Raw genomic sequence first — 22,229 nt, 5'->3', positions numbered from 1 at the left:
CTCCACTCTATCATTTCAGGGTGTCTGGCAGCACCCCAGAAAGAAAAAAGCGTATCACTTGATACCACCAGAGCTACCTGTTTGCAAGGAACATCTCACCTTTGCTTTATAAAGACCTTTTTTTTTCCAGGAGAAAAAAATCCATACACTTGTGAATTAAGTACTCTATTCTCTCCATTCCTGTGGGTTCTTATCTACCTCGTATGTTACCACTTTGCAAATATTTGAATGGAAACGACAAGAGATAAGGACAGGTGATAATGTGCCCTTGCTGCAGCAGGCAAGCCCCTACCAAGCTGCACAGGAACTGCAGGGATATTTTTCAGTTTATTGTATCCTAGAAGGAGTATGGTATTTTCCGAGAGCCTGCCTCTTCTGTTTACTCATTTATCCACTGCAAATTGTATCGAGTATCTGAAATGCTGGCATTTATTTATTTATTGCGCTAGTCCTCTTTGTCCCCCATTCCATGTTTCATTCCAACTGGGTTGTGCAGCAGGAGGAATGACAAAGGTGATGCTGCTGATATTAAGTGGCAGCACGAGCTCAGCAGTGGCTCGTTTTGGAAAAGGACCTCTTCCTTGCTGAGTGTCTCCATGCTGGGAGGAGAGCAGGCTGGGGAGTCCCAAGAGCAGCCCTCAGCACCGTGTTTTTTGTTCCAACTCCGTTTTGGAGGATATTAGCAGTTTCCATTCTCCTCCTAATTCCACTCCCATAAAACATCCTTCTTACTCATGAAGCAGAATACCTAGATCCACCTTCTTGCCTCCTGGCTAATTACTGTCATTATCTGGCTAGACAAACTTGTCATGAGATTAGAATCTCCTCACAAAACAGGGTCATCTCAGGAAGTTCTTGCTATCCGGTTTTGTGTAAATCAGTCACCTCTGCAGCTAAACGGCAGCTCAGATTGTTGAGAATTCACACGGTCCCAGGAGGGGAGCAGAGGAGCATTTCCACACAGGAGCTGCTTCAAAAGGAACTGGGCGTTCCCACTGACATCAGTGGGGCAAAGCCTACGCCCACTCTCTTGCACCTGCTCAAGGAGTTGTCCTTTAAAGATACTGAAAAGAACTAACCACTTGCAGCAATTTCATTGCCTGGCTGGATCATTACTGTAATAAAGTCGTTATATTCTACTTACTGTATCCTTCACCCTGTGCTTTGGCAGGTTACCTCATCAGAGCTCTGCAGCAAGCTTGGACCTGCATGGAGTAAAGGCAGAAGCCACAAACCAGGCTGGTCATTTTTTTGTGTCTTTTAAGGCTTTGGCTAATTCCAGCCGGAGATCCCAAACTGAAGTAAATTCACCCCCCCATGTAAAACAGAAACTCAGTGCTGTAGGCGCTGGGTGGTTTGCCCTCAAATCTGTGGGGCTTTCACACAGGCCCTCTTGGGGCTAGTTGTTTCCATGTGTGGAGAATGTAGGTCTCTTTGTGCTTAGGCAACTGAGAGTCAAACACCTCTTACCCAATTGCCTTCCTAAGTAGGCGAGCAGCAGGACTCCTTCCTCCCATAAACCTCTGGTGACACTTCACTTCGCACGCTGGCCCACACGGGCCCTGCCATGCCGGAGAGCACTATGTCACCAGTGCACTAAATAACTGTATTGTGTTTTAACAGGCCTGTGGCATCAAGGAAATCTGTGTTACCCCACCGATGCTCCAAAACGGAAACGTGCAGTTATAGGTGACTGTAACCCTGGCTACAGCTAAACAAAACACTCCCTTCCTCAGCTAGTGTAGCAACCTGAACTGCAGATGGTTCTGACTGTCTTGTAGGTCTGTGATGCTCCAGTGACTCTCCTTCTCATTCTTTAGTGAGCAAGACACAGCTGTAGTGGAAGAAGGTTGCTCTGAGCCAGCATTTGGTCTAAATTCTCTCATTTTCAATGTGAGTGTATCTCAAGACCTTGCTGCAATCCACTCTTTAAACAGTACCTTGCAGCCTAAGTTTATTAGATTATCCTTGAGCTTTTCTGTGCCCTCCATCCCTGTGATACCTCTGTCTTTTGCAAGTCTCTTGTTGAAAAACTCAGAGATGTTGGTCCACGTTGTATGGACTAAACTGAGGCTGGTAAACACTAAGCTTAAAAACCCTCCATTCCTTCCTTTCGGTGACTGAGTTTCCTGCATTTCTGCAGACCTAGTGCAAGGCCGTGCAGATGAGCATTCAGAAAAGGGGTGCGTGCACACATTCTTAGTGAGCAACCCTTAGTGAACATGAACAATTCCGGTTCATGCCTTCACCCAGCAGGGCAGAAGAGCTGCCAGGTCCTCAGGGCAGCAATTGGCTGCCCTAATCCTTCCTCTTCCTACAGTTTCCTGTTTCACTTACACACTATTGTCCAAATTCAGCAGATGTTGAAGTTGGGATGCTACAGACAATAGTGTTCTCTGATTCATCCTTAGAGCAGGCCCTGTCCTGTGTAGGAAAGGAGGCAAAAATACAATATTACCTGCGTGTATAACAAGGCTGTTTCATAATGCATTCACACAAGAGAGCCAAACGAGAGTTGTACAGACAAGCTACTTCCAAAGGTACCCAAATAAATGAAGCTTCCTACTTGCACAGATTTGTGACCCAACCAGCTCCGGGGTGAATCTGGCTTGTGTTTGGCTGTCTGAACAGTTCAGGAGTGAGCATGGTGGGTGAGGGTGGTTGTGTTGGATTGCTGAGCCTTTCCTCAAGTAACCACACCTTTGTGTAGCGGTGCTGTGACTTGTCCCAGGGGGAAAGGAGAGGGTCAGAACTGAAAAAGCCCTGGACGCTAGTCAAAGGATCCGTCAGCTCAACTTGGTCAGTCCTAGAAGGGGCTTCTTCCAAACCACTGGCTCTTAAATCCAACCTGTGCCTGGATTATAGAAGTTGTAGCAGAGGATCTTCCTCTGGGTTAATCTCAGTTGATATCACTTTTTTCATACTACTGTAACTGGTCTCCATTGCACTAGCAAGTGTGCTGGTACAGCTGAGAGGGAACGTCATATTGTAGGGAACAGGTGGTGGCTGCAAGGATTGCCAGTCAGCCCTCCAGAAAATGTCCTTAGTGAGGTGCAGACTGAGGCTTGAACTGCCTCTTGTTTCTGCTGAGAACATGTTTATGAGCAGGCTGCTAAGCCAGCAGGAGCCACTTCTACATCTCTTACCCTCCCACTGAAGTGCTTCTCCTTTGGTTTCATCAGCTCTTTGTGAGATCTGAGAAATGCTCAGGGTCACTCCCCAGGGTAACTTGTAAGAACGAGCTGTGCCATGTGCCCTCAAACCAGGGCCACATGCATCTGAAGTCTTACCCTCAGCTCAGCTTGATATTAGTGGAGAGGAACAGTTAGATCAGAAGATACTGCTCTGAGAATGCCATGTTTGTGAGAGGAGCAGGTTGTTCCTTTCTTTAGTGAGCAGGGACCGTGCTGGCTGTGACAGCAGTCCTGCTCCTGACAGCTCTGTTGGACTGTGGAGGCAGAGGGGTAAAATAGACCACTAACAACTAATGGGGAAGGGCAGCTCCAGCAGAAGAGTCTGAGGGAGAGAGAAAAAGACTCAGTTTACAGCTCGTTGTTTGGGTCACCTGCCTGAGATAAAGCACTTCTTCAAGTCCTGTTCTGCTGGTTTTGGGTCTCAAGTGATTCATTTCTCCCAGAGCCACCTCTTAGTGGGATGGAGCTGCTGACCTCCCAGGTCAGCTTCCCCTTCCTCCGTATCACCTCCAGCCCTTCTGCTGGTGCTGTGATACCATCAGGGGAGTGAGGGTTTCAGTGCTGGCTTCTGACACATGTTGCAACTCTCAGCACCTGTAGGCTGTCGAGGCAGCAAGAGCAGGTATTTCATCCTGACAGAGAGGGAGAGACCCTTGAACAGCACACTGAGAGGGGCGATTGCTGTGGTGTAGGGAATGATTAAACACGGATTTGTGATCTTTACCTAGGCATGAGGGAAGACAGAACCTTGAACTTCAGCTCCCATCCTCCTGCAGACTTCTGCTAGCAGCATCTCCTATTCCCTCTGATGTAGCTTAGGATGGGAAGGGAGGTAGAGTAAGTACCTGGTGCTGCAAGATGCTTCAAAGTGACCTCCTCTATCAGAAACTTCCAATCTGTCCAGCGGTCTCTATATTCTCTGTATTGTATCTTCTGATCCACACAACTCTGTAACCATTTGGGAAGTCTGGCAGAGCATAAATAAAATATATTGACACACATGGCAACCAAAACCACCTGTCAGCTCAATGTGTAGGTTTTGCATTTAAGATGTAGAATAAATTAGACATCAAGCTGCTAGTGTTGGATGCACAGTACCCAGATTATCCATGAAGCTTCCTAGGTATCCACCCTAATCTTGGCTATGACTTAGAAGTTAAGAGAACAAGAGATCAGTTTGTGTTCTGGCATTATTTCATGTGTGCTTGTTTGTGGAGAAGTCTTTATTGGCCTTCCAATAGAAACAAAGCAGTTGTGTCTGCAGACCTGAGCACTCACATTTCCTGGAGAAATACATGCTTTTTAGGGGTTTGTTTGATTTGTTCATCAAATGTAAGGTAAAAGCACTCTCTAATTCCCTCCCATCTTTCTGGCTCAGCAGGCTCAGTTGAGAGGCATGAGGCCCTGACAGAAAGGTTGCACCCCCTGGCTGGCTTTCCTTCCCCACTGACTCTTGCCGGGGGATCATTGTCGTCTGTGAGGACCTGTTGGATTTGTGCTGGGAAGCAGCGCCCCAGCACAGCTGGACTGGTACTGCATCCCCTGCTTTTCCTCCTTCTCTTTTGCACTGAGGCGTCTGCCTCCCAGGAAAAAAACCTCTCTACATGTTTTCTCTCCTCACAGTGGGACCTTCTTGCCCCAGCAGTAAAGTGACTGAACCGTGCTGAGTGCTGCAGGGCTGCAGCACCCATGGTCGCCCTCATGGCCACGGCATGTGTGCTGAAGGTAGACTTGTCCTTCAGCAGCTGAGGGAAACGGCATCAAGTCCCTTCCTCTCACTGCTGAGGCTTCTCCGCTAAATCGAGCTGTTGGGGCAGGACAGGCCGTGCAGCTGCACCTTCACAAATCACCTGTGTCTGATTGGTGGCAGAAAGCTCTTCCCCCACCCTATTTCTCTTTCTGCTGTGGAAAAGAACAGCATTCATTTCCAACACCGCCTCAGACAAAACACTTGAGGGTCTTACAAGGTTTTCTTGTTTTCTGGCATGCTACTTCCTTCTCCTGTCTGAAGGATTTACAGTTTTTCCCTGGGGCAAGCAATCTCCCCGTGCCCTTTCCTTCCTCTATTATCACTTCCTAAAGCCAGTCCCATCTCTGCAAACCCATGGAACAGTGATGGGGAGCAGGGGATGGAGAAGAGTTAATGTCACTGATGTAAAACCCAAGTGTATTTCAGTGTTTGTTTAGTACTTCACAAACTATAAACCACCCTGTGGGGGTGCTGGAAATAGAGATAAATAAATTAGTGACTTCACAGACAATCATTGCTGGTTTTGTTGGGTCTATGAGAATCCTCTTCCCCACAGGAAGCCATGTTGCCACACAGCAGTTAACAGCTCTCTCTTGGGCTGGACACGAGTGTTTTGTGTGTCACGGATCATTTCTGGTCATGACCACGTTGGTGCAGAGACAGTGGTCAAATGTTTATGAGTTTATGGATCCAGCACCAAACACATTCCGGTGACATGGTCACATGCCTTCCTAGTGATCAGCAGTACTTGACATCCAACTTACGGTGACGCATTTAGTTGAAAAATAAAAAAAGGTCCAATGAACAAAAACTTGCAACACTCAGGAAACACTTCCGGGGCCGAACCCATTCTTTTGGGACAACAAATTTGCTCTATTGGCTGACAATGCATGGTTCTGCCAAACTTTCTGCTACCTTGAAATCTGCTTTCTGAAGAAAAACATCTCATCACATCCTAAAACCTTATTGTTGGCTCTTAATTATTGTGAAATATAATTGCACCCTATGACTGAAAGGCAAAGAAAAGCACGGGAGTAACACAGAAAACTGTGTCACAGGAAATGATGTATGGGTTGAAGAAAGGAAAATAGGAAGGCAGGAAAAGATTGAGGGGAAAAAAAGAAAACAAACAATAGCATTCCATTTGCACTATTATGTCCACTAGTCTTTGATGATCCTTTGAATTCTTTCAGGTAGTTTTTGAACCAGTTTATATTTCTGACTTTCACTTTAGGCTGTGACAGTGAGTTCCACAGGTAAAGGATGCACCAAAAAAGTGAGAAAGAATGATGGTCCCATTCAGACAGTAGCCTCAGAACACATCACTGGGTGAACAGACTCTTCTATTTCACACCTATGCTCTAAAAATTGCCATTATTTTTGCCTACTTCTTGTGTTACAGGACAAAGTGAAAAATCATTTCCTGATCGCATTCTCTGCTTCACTCCAAATATCCAGCATGTTCCCATTCAGTTGTCTTCTTTTTAAGTGAGAGGGGCCCCATCTGTTCATCTCTCCTGCTGCTGCAGCCACTGTAAATCCCTCATCAGCAGTGTCACCTTAGACTTCCCTATTTCTGGAGGAAAAGGACATCATAGCAGTGGGTTGAGTAAGACTGCAAGTGGTCAAGATAGTACCACATTATTCAAGTACTCCATGGCACAACCCTTTTTTCTTCATACCTTCCAATATCCCTCTGGCTTTTTTGGCCTCTGCAGGACACTCTGGAGGAGGAGGAAGACTTGTGCTGCATCCAGGCTGGAGAGTTTGAGGAGGGTCTTCACTGCCACAGTCTGATGAAATGTAAAGGAAAAATAGGCAAAGCTTTTGGCAGTTTGGAGAACAGTGATGTGTAGGGGTGGAGAGTATTCTGTTCTAGGAAGACATCTGTGTGAGGGCCATGAAGGGAAGGAGTTAAAAACTAAATGAAGCCTCTCTGGTTTGGGTTAAGGTAGGGCTGAACACAAAAGCTTGAAAGCTTATGTGTACCTGAGGCTCCTCCAGAGGCCTTAAGTAAGGCTGCCATCCCAAATTGTCCTGTCTAGACTACTGCTGCCAGAGCATGGCTGGGGCCAAAGAGCAAGGAGTCAGGAGTTAGATTTGCATTTCTTTGCTTGTAAATGAAGTGTATTTGATAGGGAATTTTTAGGACAACAAGCATAGCTGTTATACAGCACGGTGTAACTAAACCCTCACACTCAGAAATTACAAGTAGAGCCCTCAAAAAGCTCCTAGAATTGGTGTAAACTTGATATGACACAGTATTTTAGCCTACGTATTTTGAACTGCATTTGTTTGCTAATCAGCCTTCAGAATTCAGGGGTCAACCATTTCAATATCTTTCTGTAACCCTGTGGGCTACAAAGGTGGTTCTTTTTCCTTTCTTTCTTTAAAATGGAAGGTGACAATCTCATATAATTGCAGGATTTTCAGCTGCAAAAGGCAAGGATTGCTCTGAGATGAGAGTGCTGTCACCATAGCCAGTGACACTGCAGACCATTTTCTGGGAATTGCTGGATTAAGGCCCTCCCTAGCCTTCTAGGAAACCCAAATTGTTGATTCCTCTTTCCAATTTTGTTTCATGAGACTTCTCTCTTGTGGCTGAAGCCTGTGTTTTCCACCCCTGATACTGGTGACAATGTCAGCCTGAGCACTGGGGAGCAGCAATAGGCTCCAAGCAGGTAAGCTGACACCTCAGTCTTGTTTATTAGCTCTGCCTGCCTGCCCTGGCACAACGGTGGATTTTTTTTCCTAAGGGCCGGCATCCCTTTCAGCTGCAACACTTGTCCTACTTTAAACAAGTATCGTCGCTGTTATTATGATGTGACCCTTCAGCCAAACACCCAGGGCAACCAGCCGTCTGTGTAGGGCTGTTTCTCTGGAACAAATGAAGCTGTGGCTCCATCCCCATCCCAGGACTTCACCCTCTGGGAAGGACAGCTCAAGCTTCCCATGTCATTCAGACAGCTTCCCTCCTGCTCCTTACCCCACCCCAGCCCCACAGGATGAGGAGCTTTTTTCCCATTCCTCTCTCAGCAGCTGGATTTATTAGGAGCCCGGGGTGGGAGGAACTGTGTTGTCACACATGTTCAGTACACTCCACAAAGGGCAGAGTGAGAAACTGAGAACAAACCCAAGAGCTGTAGCTGGTTTCTGTGCAGACACACAGACCTGCAGTCTTGCAGAGCACACCTCTTTTCCCTGTCATCTCAGTCAAACCCAAGCTTCCTCACTCAGCTCAAGCTTTCCTTTGGTACAGTCAGAGTGACCTCTCACCTGGGGCTTGCCTGCCCAATTTGTAAGCCCTTTAATAATGGTGATCCATTATCCTGCTTTGCACATCAAAACGCACGCAGGCTCCTCCCAAACAAGAGAACTTGGCAGATGAGCTGTGGATAAAAAGCACAATAGTTTATACAAATTATGCTGTTCAAGGGTGTAATTTCTCTTTCTCCTCAGCAGAAGGAAAAGATTTCTTCCCCTCCAAATCTTACAGAAGCAGTATTTATAAGTAATCACTGCAGTATTAGGTTTATGCAGACACAAGACCACTCTGCTGTGGATGTGCCATGTAATAAGGATGCAGATGAAAAAGCCTCAGTGTGTCCCAGTGTCTCTCCAAGATCAGGCTTTCCCTTGCTGCAGCATTGCCCGTGGGTCTGTGTAGCCCTTTGTAACTCCTGGGTTTTGTCCATCTCTAAAGGGAGCTCATGCTTTCTGTGATTATGGAGCATCTCGCACAAGAGATCTCTAATTTGAGCTGAGGATGAGCTAAGTGTCTGGCAAATTCTTCGTGGAGAAAATGACATAATCACGATGCATTCTGGCTTCTCTTAGAGGCTTCGGCTTCTGGTGTCACTGTGCAGTGAGTGTTGTGTCTGTACACATCACAGTCCCCCCTGAGCCACAAGTGGTGTTTATTGGAGCTCCTTCCCCTCCCGGCAGTGCCTGCTGACGCAGGCAGTGCACGCACTGGACGTGCCGGCCCGTGGGGAGTGAGAAGGACTGTCACTGCAATGCAAACACATGGGCCTTTCTTCATGGCCCCTCTTCACGGCATCAGGCCACTTCTGTTGACACAGCCCGTCATACCTGCCATAGCAAACCTGTTGGCATCTTTTAGATCTATGTAAATTCTGGTGTTGATGAATTCAGCAGCTTCCTCTTGAAAACCTTTATTGAGTGACTTTCACACTGCCCCCACAGAGCCCTGCTCCTTGAAGTCAATGGGAGATCTGGGTGTGGTGAAAAGTCAAGATCAGACCTGTAAATCAGATGATAAAGAAAAGTGAATCAGTAAGAAATGCTTTTGGGGAACAACATATTCCTTTCCCATCAATTAAAAGCAGAGGGAATGTCCCAGGAATAGCTTCTCTCTGACATGTAAGGGACTACATTTCAGCAGCATAATGATCTAATAGGGCTTTCTGGTAGGTTGAGGACATAAAAACACACTTATGCTAAATACATTGTTCAGGCCATCTAATAAGATCCATTTCTGAAGAAGGATATGTAAATTTGTGTGGTTACTCCAGGGATGCATTCAGACCTCTTGTGCACTATTAGCATATCCTGTGGCAGAGCCCAGTCCCTGGCAAATTGACATGCTGTGTGCTATGCCCCAAAAATGTTTGATGTGGCTATTCAGGCTTCAGGTGCTCAGCCCCAGGGAACATATTCTGCTGTGTCCAAATCTCTTAGGTACACCAAAAGCCTCCCTTATTCACTGTCTCCTCCTGAAATATCCATGGCAGCTCACTGTGAAATTATGTGCCACTTCTGTCCTTTTAGTTGCTTAGTTTATTTAATTACTGTTATTCCAGTTTTCTTTGTGACTTTCTTCTCCTTTCATTGTTTCATAAGCCAGTGGTACCTGGCCTGCTGTGGGTCACAAGTCATCAAAAGGTTGCCTGTGACATCATTGCAAATAAAATAAAACTGCACAAACATGTGCCCGAGCGTGTGGAGAGCTCAAGCGCAGAGATGGAAAGAGGAACCGAACATGCCAACTTTCACTGCCAGCAGCTGGGACGCTCCTGGTGCCCTGCTCAGGTGAGCTGTGCTGGCACAAGGGGCTTCTCTTGGCCTTTGTCCCCAGAATATGAGGTGGGCTTCCATAAATACACAGATTGGGAAATGCAGTTGCCAGCGTGGGACATCACCGCTCCTGTTGCCTGTCCTCACAGCATTTCCTGTGCTCCTCCCTTGCCCCTGCACCGTGGCTCTGCTTCTGCCACCACCCCATCCTGGGCCTTTCTGTGCTGCTGGGGCAGTGTTTGGGAGCTGAGTGCCTTTTTGTGAGCTGTTTCATCATGTTGCTTGAATCACAAACAACAGCAGGGCCAATAAAAGAGCCTCTGAGCGCTCTGCAGATGGAAGATGTCATACTGGGAAAATCAATCCACAGATCTGCTCTTTGATGGAATCTAGCTGCAGGCAGATGCTTTCATGTGCAGCAGCATCTTCCTAGTGAGATTATTCCCTTGCTCACATTGTGTACAGTCGTGCAAGTCCTGGGATAAGCAGCTTTGCGCTGCAGCGCTTTTCTAAACACAACTGAAGTTCCTTTCTCATGTGGGGCACTTCCCTTTAGGGCTATTTTGAGACAGATGGGAGAGAAAACAGACTGACAGTGACCATGTGACTGGGTAAATGTAGACCCAGGGATAACAAGTGCTGATGCACCAGGGCATTGCAGGAGAGACCCGCTCAGCAGTGTGAGCAGCAGTCACCTCTCCAGCCAGCCCCAGCACAGAGCACACTGAGGTGAAGGGGATGAGAGAGCAAATATCTGGCCTGGCCAGTGGCTCAGAAGAAAAGGCAGGAATTTGTTCTGTCAGCATTTCCAACTAATTTCCTCAACAGTTTTAAAGAGAAAAAAAAGGTACAGCCACCTCTACTGTGAGGAGCGAAACGATAAGGATCAGCCAGGAGCTCTGTTCAGACAGCTGGGCAGAAATGCTCTGGAGTTCTCAGCAGGCGACGAGACACATTGGAACATGTTGTGATACTTTGTTCTATTACTCATTACTGCACTTGCACATGGAAACTCCCACCAGGCTTAGTGTTGGCCATGCCAACCTCCAAAGAACCTCCTTAAACAGAGAAAAGGTTCCCTTTGTGCATGCAATTCTCATATCACACACCGAAACCATAATAAACCCAACCTGTGAACTTGTCACATTTTTATGAGCCTACATTTGGGGCAAGAGTTTCTTTTCAGTCAGATTTTGTTTGGTATCCAACAGCTAAAACTAAAAATAGTAAATTACCACCTAATCTAACCTTGCGTGACTCAGCTACTTTCTCCCCGGTCTATTTGGTTTTTATCTCAGTGTCAATTATTGACATTAACAGCCTTCCTCGAGAGAACTAGCCAGTTCCAGTCTGGGGGAAGCATGAGAAAATGCAGTGGAGTGGAAGGGTTTGGGAGCTTTGAGTCCTGAGCTGACACTGCCTCCTGGAGCACCTCCCCACCCCTTTTGCCTTTGTAACCCCCACCCTTCCACCCATAGTTGTCTTAAACATGTCTTGTGCCAACATGAAAAGGCATTTATTTACATGGAAAAGCAATGCTAGGATAGCGCCAGTGTGCTCTGTCTTTGGTAGGAAAAGCAAACAGGTTTTGTCTTTAAAAAAAAAAAGTTGTTTCTTTTTGTTTAGCTTTTCTTTCTTATTTTGCATCTCATCACGTATCTTTCTCCCTCCTTTGCAGCCCACAGCCCTGGAAGCTGATTTCCACCAGGAGGGGCCACTGTGCCTTTCCCATTATTGCCTGAACTCTGGCACTGCTCCACATCATGGAGGAGAGGGACGGATAAAGAAGGATGGGCAGAGTGAAATTCCACCCAAAACAGTTTCATTCAGCCATCCCCACATTCTCCTGTAAGTCTTGCTAAAATTTACTATTTGGCAACTCTGGCCTATCTATCTATCTATCTATCTATCTATCTAAAATAGTCTGTCCGTCTTTCCTACACTGCACTTCAGTGACTTCCTCATAACAGTTTGGTCTCTTAATTGTTCTGCTGTTTGTTCTTCCAAAGTGCAGAAAGGTTATTCCGCTTCAGATCTCAGAGTTAATGGCAGACAAAAGGAAGTGGGTGTGGAGTAGCTTATATGTGCACTGTGAAAAGCTGGTGCCCTTTCTATTTATAGCCCTGCTTGAACTTTCATTCATTGAGTTGCTATATTGGTATGGCAAACATTCCATCTCCCAGGGAAAGTGCGTTAGCAGTGCAGGGGAGCAGGAGGGAAACACGCCAACCATGCAGGCAAATACTGAATGGCCTAGAAACCACTGCTGTTCCCAGAAAGCATATAGAACCAAAGTGATACTGAAGGGAAGCTGCCCTGGCACACTCATTCAGCTAACAGGCAGAGCAGTGCTTTGAGGTAAACCCAAACCTTCTTATTGACTTCATATCTTTTATTCCATTTTAAATCAAAGGAATTGTTAAGGTATCTGTTTTCAGAGGCATAGGTTTGTCTGATAAAATGAACACACTTGGTCACTTGCCCCATGGTCTGCCTTCTGGGTAGAGAGCTGGCTAACAGGCACTAAGAACTCTTGGGAGACTTTTTGCTGCTGGCCAAGGGGGTTTCCTCAGCTGGGCAGTGTCTCACATCTGTCTGTTACTGTGAAAGTTACAGAAACTGTGACAAGTTACAGATAGAAATATTTAGGGTGAGGACATTAGACAGCCAGATCCAGAAACTGTAAGATCCTTTTCTTCCAGGAAGAATTAAGGGTCTTGCCCACCATTTGGAGACACCCAGACATGTTTTATTATAACCTCGTATCTCAAGTCATAGGAGGCTCCCATGTGGTTTTTTTGTGTGTCAGTTATTGTGAAGCTGGTAGGAAGGTAAAAAAAAAAAAAAGAAGTAGGAAATGGTTTTCCTAATTTATTACCTTTACCGTCTGTTCCTTGGAAAACAGAGAAATCGGTAGAAAAACATATGCCTTAGGAACTTCCTGGGTGGAAATGAAGGGTTTGATTCATTGCTAATAAGGAAAAGCAGAAGTTGCCGGCCAGTTCACTGATGGAGGGACTCCTTAGTGCTTTTGGGACAGCTACCAGCACCTGTCGGAAGCAGCTCCCCTTCCTATGGGAGAGGCACCACTTGCTGTGTTTTTCCCTCACCTAATCCTGCCTACTCATGCTCACGGGTCTTTGTTTGCCAAAGCTGCCTTTGCAGGTTTGGATTAACCACTTTGGTCAAAGCTGTAGCCAGGTGAGAAACCCAACAGTAGCACAAGGGGCACTGACAGCTGCTGGAGGTCTCCCTCTGGCTCAGGGGAAACCTTTACCTGAAATGTGACCCCCTGCCCTGCAACCAGGTACCCGTGGTCTTTGTTTCAGTCAGGGGTTTGCAGGACACGTGCTGGGCCTGTTATATTAGCACCAGGCTGCTTGGATTTGGACTCCTTCCAGAACTTCCCCGGGTGTCACTGGCATGAGGATTTAGGTGCCCCTTCACCCAGCATCTATCCCCAGCTTGTACCCACCCTCAGTTCCCCTGCCTCTCGCTCTCGCAAAGTGCTCTCTGCACCTCAGTTGGGCCAAAGAGGAATCCACATCAAGCAGCTCCCCTTACCCCTCCTACCTCACCTCAGGGCTCGGGCTACAGCTGCCAAAATCTGCTAGTCAATGAATTAACTGACTGCTATTGATACACATCCTTGCTTCTGTTTAGGGATGCAAAATGAGAATTTTCAGCCCGTTCCTGATAGATACTGAGGACACAGATCCAAAATGGTATTTGCTTCAAGCTGGTAGTTGTTTTATAAAAAAGAAGGTGAATACACTCAGGGATTTTGACCCAGAGGAGCTGCTTTCTATTAGGTCCAGGGAAGGTTACCCAGTCATTCCATGGGAGCGAATACAGTGGAGCCACGAGTCTCATTTTGAAGAAAACGGAGAACCCGTTACTTTGACCTCCCTCTAATTGCATGTGAGATTATCTGAAGAGGTGGAAGGTCTTCCACTAGATTGAATAATAAAAGAGAATTTCCTTAATCCTTCTCTGCAGTTGGTTTGCAGAGACAACTTTGCGAGCAGGTTGTTCAGCAAGCGTGGCGCTTTCCCTCCGTTCTGGGGTTAAGATCTGAGGGCAGCAGCCAGCACTGAGAAGAGTCCTGTGACTCTGAAGGAAGATGTGTGTATTGATACCGCCATCTCCTCTGGCTTGAGCAATCCTGGACGTGGGGCGAGGTCATTGGCACTTTCATGTGCTAGCCAGGCTTGGATTCTCACACCCTTATCTCTAACATTGGCTAAGGCGTCGCTCTGTTTTCTCTTCTATCTGCATAACCAGGTGTTGAGCAACTGGAATGTCATTCCAGAAATTCTGACTGGCTTGGGTGTGTGCTCCTCGCAGGAATTACTTCTGGGAATCACTTTGGTGGGCCAAATAATATGGTTTTCAAAAATTATGTTACTGTACAGCATGCTTTTAAATGAATTGCATAATTTAGCCAAGCATGATCCCTCTATTGCAGAGTAGCAGACTCCTCTGCCTGCTATTCCAGAGGGTGCTCCAGCTCCTGGGAGCTGTCTGTTACTTACATAGTTATGGGATTTATTTACTCTGCCTATATGTGCCAGCAGGGAATTGAAGTTTATTTCATATTTTCCATTGTTTCAAAGTTGCAGCAGCACTTTTCATCCTCCTATAGCCTCAGGTCTTCATAATTCAGCCCCATCATTCATTTCACTCAGCCACAAGCAGGACACATTCCCAGATGGAAGTGGCACTGCAGCAGACACAGTAGTTGGGAGGGAGCAACCTTCAACACTCTTCAAAGCCTAGGACACAACTGGTCTTGGATGGTCCAAAGCTTTTTTATCCAAAGACAGTCAAGGGCATTAAAATGAGACTATGGCAGAAGAGAAACAGGGCCTTGAGGAGGGCATAGTTAATGTTCTCTTAGCAAGGCACGGGGTGAGACAGCCTCACTGGGTCATGGGAACCCACCAAATCTGCAGAATATGAAAGAACTCAGTTGTGCGCTTGTGTGCAGCACACCAGGCTTAGCAGTGCCTGGGAAGGTGGAGATTTCCACTGAAATCCCGAGGGCTCGAGGACAACGTGCCATCTCTGTTGCTTGAGCTCCCTGTCAGTTAGGTGCACTGAGTGACCCTTCTGGACAACTCCTGAGGTTTTGCTCCTGAGGTTTTGCACAGAGAGCGCAACGACAAGGTGAGCTCATGCCTCCTTCCAGACTGTGGCCACGTGTGCAGCATTTAGGCAGAGGATTATGCTACTGTTAGTGGCATGACTTTGTGATACCTTGAAATGTGGCCCCTCCAGAGCATTTCTAATCAAAGGTAAATCCAGCTGTAATGGTGAGGAAAGCTGCTCATCAGAAACTTTGCCAGGCAGTCGTGTAGCTGGGATATGTTCTTAGCTCGCTGTACAATCACATTTCAGCTGTGCATTATGCAACTGCTATTAGCATTAATGAGTTACAAGGCTCATATACTGATACTGTTCCTAGAAACAGGCTGCCCAGGAATGCACTCTTTTGGACTAGTTTGGGGAGTTAGATGGAGCAGGGGGGACCTCTATACTTTGATGCTCTATGAGATACCTGGATCCAAACCCAGACATGAGTCTGGGCTTCAGCTGTGCATTTCAAAGTAAATAAAAAAGCTGCCTCTGTTTGGAGTCAAATCTGGATTCTGGTTAGGCTAATAATGTCTCCCAAATGCTTGTGAGTTTGATATCCAGCCTGATGTGGATCGAGGGGACAAATTGAAAAGCAACTATTTAAAACCTACTAACTAAAAACCAAAGTAAAATTAATCCCAGACCATGAAGATAACCTGCCCATGGAAATCTCAGTTAATTCTTGTAATGAGTAAGATGAAAATAACTGTCAACTGCTGACATTTCTAGTACTGATGTATAGAAAATACACTTAGAAGAAACTTCCTGCCTTAGCAGGAAGGTCTGCAAGGGCTGTGAAGGCAGCTTCACCCATCTCTAATAGATCACTGAAGTCAAGAGATTGGCATTGGTTTCCAGTGACTGAATTTCTTACTTTGTTTTGGGCTAGCAAAGTAAACCCCAGTTTTCTGGGGCTGACAGGGATGAGGTTCAGGTCTCAGATTTGTATTGTCTCTCCAAAGGCTGTGCTTGCTCTCAGCGAGGACTATTGGCACGTCCAGACTAGGCAGCAGTGCAGCCATGGACTTACTGCACAAACCGGTACTGATTTTGCTAGTGCAAAATGCAAACACCCTCAATTACCTCTTGAAAATCCTGGCCAGGGCTTGAGATTTGTGATCTGCTTGGATGTGGCACTTCCTATCATGTGCCCTGGCATCTGCACAGGGCTTCCTTTGGAGCCTGCAAGGAGACAGGGAGAAGATGGAAGCTGTAGTTGAAAGGCAGCCGGATCAAAGGCGGGTGATTGGCATCAGGACAGGGTGTCTGAGCGCAGCCTCCCCCTGGGTCGCACCCAGAGCTGGGTCCCTCCTTTGTTTGCACAAATCCTCTGGGTAAGGGGCAGCCTGTGCATGGGGCACACATCAAACTGGCACAGGCAGGAGCCCAGGCCAGCCACGTGGCTGGGACCAGCGAGATGTGACTGGAGATTCCCGAGATGCTCTCGGCCAAAGACGAGACCTGAAAGACTGGTGTGAGGCGGGCAAGGAACCAGGGAATAAAAGCCGGAGTTCTCAAGCATGTAAACAATGGAAACCACAGAACAGCCACACTTGCTCTGGAAAATGGCAGCCCACTATCGGGGCCAAATGGCTGGCCAGGTGCTCAGGCTTGAAAGGCAGCGACTCAGACCCAGTGCCAGCCTCTAATATGCTGTCTCGCACCGAAAAGCCGCGACATCCTCAAAGCTATCGCAGAGCGGTGTTGAGGAGAAAATTGCCCCGTGGTATCTCAGCTGTCTGCATGACAGGCTGCAGTGCTGAGCCCATTGCTGATCTGTGGATATGGATCAGGAAGAGCTTGGGTAAAGTAAACTACTGTTCCAGAGTAAACTGGGAACAAGGAAGAAGTCTGCAGACTTCATTCACACGTTCTCACGGTGTTTTGCAAGCCTGAGTAATCCTGTTCCATAGCCAGACAGCCAAAGCACATTTAGCTGTGTGCACATACCTTGGTCTGTGCCACCCAAGGACCCTGTGCTGCTTTGGGATTTTGTAGAGATTTGAGGATGAAAGAATAGCTGAGGGATTTTCTGAAGCCTCAGAGCAGGGGGTTCATAAAGAGCTGTGGTAGGTAGTGCTTAGAGGAGACTCCCTAACATCCTCTGCTTCTTGCCTGTGCCCTTTGGGTTAGGGGAAACCTCTTCCAAAAGCCATGCCATAAGTACAGCCCCCTGGCCTGCATTTCTCTAATTACCTTCTTTAGGCCCCACAGGGACTATAGGCTTTTGCAGGTAGATATTTAGCTGTTATTATGAACGTGTAGTCAGGGTGCTCTGACCTTAGCCAAATTCTGTCACTCTTGGTGTCACTGGCTGCTCTGCTTTAGAGGGCTCAGAGCAGCATGGAGGGAACCCTGCTTTTCCTCAGCACCTTTCCCCAAAGCTGGTCACCAAAGCATTTACTGGACACCCCATGGTTTCCATACCTGACACTCACCATGCAGAGCCTGTTCTGAGCTGCAGCTTTGAGTTTTGCAATCTGTGGTGGCAATACAGGGGGCTCAGGCTAGTCCTGCCACCCCCACTACTTCAGGTAGCTCTTCACAGAAGCCTCTCCCCAGACCTTACCCCTGCTTAAATTCTTAGTCTAGCAGTATCACCACTTTGGGGCCTCAGCACTGGCCCTTGCTTAAATAGCAAATCCCCTCTGACTCAGCAATCAGCTGCAATTTTGGAGTGAAGGTGTTTTAAAGATTAGGATGTGTTTGACTATGCGGAACAAAGGCAAATGTCTCCTCACTCATGGACTTAGCACTTACAGAGCTGCATGTGGCAAATTCTTCTGCTTTGTGTTTCTTGTTTTCTCTTTCATAGTAATAGCTGGGCATGAGCTTGTGGGTTTCCTTGTTTGTTTTTAAAGGCAGTGGATGGAGTTGGAAAAGGTTTTCAGTGCGGGAGGTGTGAGCCTGTTGGTTTAGCTCTGAATAAGGGGATTATAGAGTCAGAAACACGGGGAAACCCTTTTCTGGTAGGTCCTGTGCACATTCCTTCAGTCTGTGTTGGCGTCTCTCCAAAACCAACGGTGATTTATGTAAGGAGCTGTGAGAGAAGGGCAGGAGTGTGAGTATACACCTGCCTTTGGGTAAGAGGGAAAATATGCTTGCTATGTCATTGCAGCTTGCTCAGGGGGACAGAGAAGGGCAGGCAGGCGGAACGCTGAGGAGTAGGGCAGGCGTCTCCAGTATCCACTGGGGGAATCAGGATGCTTTCTCACGTTAGCGGTGGCTCCTCCTCCCATTTTCAGGTGAAAACTTAAAAAAAAATCAGTTTGACAGTGCCTGAAACTGTGAGAGCTTTGGGAAAGAGGTCCAGTGTCATAGTTCAAATCCAAACTGCAATGCTTAGGGACACCTTGGGTTTGTGGGGATGCAAGGGCCGAGGCTGGGATCAGGTAGGCTGTTCCAGCTGCAGCTGTACCACGCAAGGAGGCTTCTGCCCCTATCACTTAGCCCACCCCACCCAGGTGCAGGATGCTGCTCCCCACCAAACTGATGCCTTGGGGCTGGTCCCTGATCGTGGCTCCAGAAGGAGGCAGGCTGAAAGCAGCAATTTCAGTCTCTGTCAGGAGCCTGTCTCACCTCCTCTGTGGCCAGATCCCACCCCCCCCTTTCTCCTTCCACCTTCCTTGAGGGATGAATGTTGACTTGCATGGTGAAAGTGTTCCCCTCTTTGTGGGCATGAGAGTTATATGCCCCATAAAGCTCTGCTAGGTTCTGGTTAGTGCTCAAATTGTCCCAGTCCCAAAACATGGCTCTCATGGGCTGCATTTTCATCCCTGTACTAAATTTCTCCCCCAAAAATAGGGAAAATCTATACTGCTCCCTCTTCCTGCCAACCCTATGAATAAGCAGTGATTCCACTGATCCAAACCTCTTCCAAAGTACCTTTTTAATTGCTCCTTTGGAGCACACTGGAGTCAGAGATGGTGGCAGTACCTCCTGGGCCAGCCCACCACGTGTTGTCTGGGAGGTCAGTGTCCTCTGTGCCCAGCAACCCCCCAGCACTTCCACAGGGTGACAGATCCCTGCAAAGGCAAGGTGAAGGCTGCCACCTACTGAGTCCCCAGAGCTGGCTCTGGTGACAGCTGAGCATGCCTTTGGCAGGCAGGCACAGCTTGAGGCAGTGCTGGAGGGGAGGATCTCAGTCAGGGACCCTTGGAGCTGAAGTTTTCTCGAGCAGCATCAATCTCTTGCACTACGTTTGTATTTAGACACGTTTCGTTCGGATAGCAGGACTTTGGGATGGGTTTGCTCTGTGCAGTCTTTCCTTTGAAGGAAGAATCATCTTCAAAACCACCCCAAGGATGTCACTCTGTGTCACCTGTTCATAGCATGGGGGCTGTTGAAAGCTTCTGCTTCTCAGAACAGCTCAATAGGTTCAGTGCCTATTCGTGGGTAAATATGGGCTGGGTGAACACTCTGTGAATTTCTGCAGATAATTCAATACTTCAGAGTCCACTGAAGGAGAAGAGACCCCAAGAAATGGACTGACTGTGTTTAGCAGCAGAGATTTAGCAACAGAAGTCTTTAACAGGAGTGGTACTAGAGGCCAGATTTACTAGAATCACATTCTTAAAGCAATTAAGATCTGATTGTATAATGAATGAATTGGAGATCACCACAAAGCTGTGAGTTTCCCACCCTTGAGTCAAGTTGCAAAGACCTGAGATCATCTCGTTTAAGCATCTGTTGCAAATACAATTTATGGTGCTGTTGCTGGGAGGATTTTGATAAGGGAACAAAGCTGCAGAGTTAATTAATTAATGGAAGTCGGCGGTGGGTGGGGAGCACTGCGAGGATACAGGGTTCCCCATCCTACCTTTTGCAGGGCTCTCGTTTCCCTGGAATGTGCTCATGGCTGCTGCTGTGAGGTGGGATCAGCTTTGATGTGCAGTCACAGGCCTGCTCGCAGCCAGTGGGTGTGTTAGCACTCCTCTCTCAGGCTTCATGGCAGGAGCAATTAAAGCCCGTTTCTGGAGGAGATGGCCTCGAAACAAGGGTAGCCAACACCCCAAAAATCCCATGACATGGCCTGTGCAAAGCTGGGCTCTGGGGGAGGGCTGGAAGGGTCTTGCCCTTCAGGTCACACTCACTGGGGGAAAACACACTGTTGCTGATTGTATTAAGTGAACATGTTCAGGAAAAAGATTGTTTTCCTTGTTTTTTCCAGTTGCCTGGTTTTATTCAATAATCAAATAAACCCAAATGGGGTTTAGGTTTACTCGGATGGGAAGTTTAATTTGGTCTGACTACCTGCTGACAGAGGCAAGGCTGAAGAGCTCTGAGTGCCAGCACTGAAAGGGAATGATAGTGAGGTATTGCCTTCAGAAACTTCAAACACATCCCTTTATCACGGTGTGATTCAAAGCATCACTCAGCAAGTTGCTGCAGATGTAAGTTATCATCTGAATACCAAGCACATTCCAATAACTGCCTCTGAAAGCAGGAGAGTACATTTCTGAGTATTGGTCAATGTTACATCCTTGCCCTTTTGAACAGATGGGAAAAAAAGATGTTTAGAAAAAGAAACACAGAATATTTTCCAAAGCTCTGGCAGTCCAGTGGGGAGCCCAGACTTTCAGAGGCAGAGGGGAGCCAAGGGAGCTGCTTCACTGTGTGTGTGTACGGACTGGTTTGCTCCCTGCAGGAGCAGTCTCCTGGGATTCAAACCTGAGCTGTCCCGAAAGGGAACCATGTTCAATGGAACTGCCAGAGCAGTGCAAGCTCAGCTCAGAGAGCCCACAGGCTCCAGCTCTAGACATCAGTCCAGAGGAAACCTGGCATCATGAGCTCCTTCCTGGGGAGCAAGTCCTTTAAAAAGGCAGCGAGGGGACAGACGGAGGAGAGAAGATAAGAAACCTGTAGGAAAAAGCCTTTCTAAAGCTCAAGCCCATCCTTCCTTCATTCTTGCTCTGATCCCAGTGCTTATGCAAACAGTTTGCTAAGCCTTAGGAAGCTGAACCGGTTGGCTGCTGACGTATGCAGCTGTCAGTGCACTGTCTGAGGGCACCACTGTCTGGCAGGGGGAAGGACAGTGTGAGACCAAGGGCTGCTTTGACACTCCTGGCCTGGGCCGGCAGCACAAACCAGAGACAAAGCCAGTAGTCACCTTTCTCTCTGTTTTATTTACAAGGCTCAAGCAGCTCATCTCAGCTGCAAAGCACAGCTAAAAGTGGTCAAAAGAGCATTCGGCTACAGCTTTATGTTATAGACCATATGAGGCATGTAAAAAATAAATGATTGGGCCTTCCTCATCTTGACACTACATAGAAACTGCATTATTCTCACAAAAATGTGTATTACAGACACTTTCTTATTTGCCAACTTATTTCTCGGTTCATTGCATGCACTGAAATCACAAAATAGCACTTAACGCTGTGCCAAGCATTTTGTCTCCTGCCCTGCTTGAAATTTAGTGATGGCTGGAATGAAGCTGCCTGCTCATCTCAGTGAAGCTGCTGCAACGTGGCCCACGAGTCCTGGGCATCCAAGGCCTGCAGAGCCCTGGCCAACATCTTCTGGCTCTGGAAGCAGACTGGTGTGAGGCACTTCACCAAGCAATATTGGCTCTTCGGTCTGCAGGAGGTACTGGGGCCTTGCTTGTTCCCTGTAACACACACAGAAAACCTTGAGTTCCTTAAATTTGGAATATGGAGCTCACCAGTAGAGATAAATTTTCTGGATCAAGGCTGTTCTCCTTCTAATTTATGAATAGCAGAAAGCAGCAGCAGCCGAACTATGCATTTGGTGGGTGTAAAAGAATGACTCATTAGCTTAATGGAGAGTTATCTGGGCAATAAATGCATGAATAGGAATTGTGACAGTGAGTCACCCTTTGATTGTATGCCTGGGTGGAACGGATGCAGGTACCATTTTGCTAGGGACTGGTGTAGGGCAGGGTTCAAGATGGGTTCAGGGGAGGTAAGATGCTTTTTTCAGATCTTAACTGAACACCTTTAGCTGTAAGAGGGAGTTACCAAGCTTCACTGGATTCAGACTTCTCAAATAGGGTCAGTCTTACTGTATGGAAAGGTCATGAAACTACTTAGCTATATTTGCCCTGCAGGAACTATCTGAAGGATCTCATAAAGAAAGCCTAATCATGTCCA

At 47.2% G+C, this 22,229-nt stretch overlaps 1 long non-coding RNA gene across 1 annotated transcript in view; it reads left to right on the top strand.

The window, feature by feature from the left end:
- The window catches only part of LOC113974951, a 37,293-nt gene that overhangs the window by 7,156 nt on the left and 7,908 nt on the right, over nt 1-22,229 (top strand). Inside the window, exon 3 of the long non-coding RNA XR_003536707.1 lies at nt 11,660-11,829. This is a non-coding gene — a long non-coding RNA (uncharacterized LOC113974951). The remainder of the gene's footprint in view (nt 1-11,659; nt 11,830-22,229) is intronic.

This window comes from Neopelma chrysocephalum, unplaced genomic scaffold (genome assembly GCF_003984885.1).
Source record: "Neopelma chrysocephalum unplaced genomic scaffold, ASM398488v2 Primary Assembly neopelma1_128, whole genome shotgun sequence".
In the NCBI taxonomy this organism is placed as follows: Eukaryota; Metazoa; Chordata; class Aves; order Passeriformes; family Pipridae; genus Neopelma; species Neopelma chrysocephalum.
The sequence above is the reverse complement of the archived record's forward strand: the minus strand, read 5'-3'. Positions and strand labels throughout refer to the sequence as shown.